The following is a 1,060-nucleotide window of genomic DNA, read 5'->3' on the forward strand; positions in this document are numbered from 1 at the left end:
CAGCGCAGAATAAAGGGTATGATAAAGACAGTGAGTTGAGAAAATCCAGTTGAATCTAATATAGAATTGAAGTTAATATTAACGCTGTCATTTTCAACATCTACATGATTATTAAAGTCACCCAACGCAATGACTTTATTTGTACTCAACTGGGGTAAAGAAAAGTCTGAGAATTCAGACAGAAATTCAGTATAAGGGTCAGGTGGACAGTACACAACCTTAGAAGAGGTGAGAAAAACTGTTAATCAGAGATTCAAAAGAGATGAAAGTAATATTGATAACAGCAGGTGGGAAGCCGCAGAGAAGTGTGTAAGACTACAACTCCTGGTCTCAACCCTGGGTTGTCGTGTTTTTGGATGACTAATAAATTCGTCCATGTCTCTAGAAATGAGAGCCGCTCCTTCCAAGGTGGGATGGATGCCGTCTCTCCTAATAAGACCAGGCTTTCCCCAGAAGGATTGCCAATTATCTCTGTAGCCCACGTTGTTTGCTGGACACCATCTAGACAATCAGTGATTGGAGGACATGCGGCTAAACATGTCATCACTGGTCAGATTTGGGTCCAGAGAAAACTACAGAGTCCGATATTGTTTTGGCAAAATTACACACGGATGCTATATTAATTTTAGTGACCTCCGATTGGCGTAACCGGGTGCCATTACCGCCGACGTGAATAAGTATTTTACCGTATTTACATTTGTCTTTAGCCAGCGGTTTTAAATAGGATTCTACGTCGCGCGCTCTGGCCCCTGGAACACATTTGACTACGGTTGCCGGTGTCTCCAATGTCATGTTTCTGACTATAGAGCTGCCAATTTCCAGAGTTTTGTCCTCAGTGGGTTTGTCGCCGAGTGGGGAAAATCTGTTTGAAACGTAGGCAGATTGATGGTGAACCACGGGCTTGACTTTAGGACGATACCTTCTCTTCTTGACCGTCACCGAGCTAGGAAAAAAAAGGAGTAACTAAACATCTGGCACACGGAGCAAGCGAAGGCGGGAGATGGATGGAGATAACTGGTAGCCATGCTAAGCTAGAGAACCAGACACACCGCTGGAAAAG

The 1,060-nt window shown here is 43.9% G+C and overlaps 1 pseudogene; it reads right to left on the minus strand.

Moving 5' to 3' along the window:
• Positions 1–335: 335 nt before the first annotated feature.
• On the minus strand, positions 336–943 carry LOC142376445 (uncharacterized; annotated as a pseudogene).
• Positions 944–1,060: the final 117 nt, after the last annotated feature.

This window comes from Odontesthes bonariensis, unplaced genomic scaffold (genome assembly GCF_027942865.1).
Source record: "Odontesthes bonariensis isolate fOdoBon6 unplaced genomic scaffold, fOdoBon6.hap1 scaffold_317, whole genome shotgun sequence".
Taxonomy (NCBI): domain Eukaryota; kingdom Metazoa; phylum Chordata; class Actinopteri; order Atheriniformes; family Atherinopsidae; genus Odontesthes; species Odontesthes bonariensis.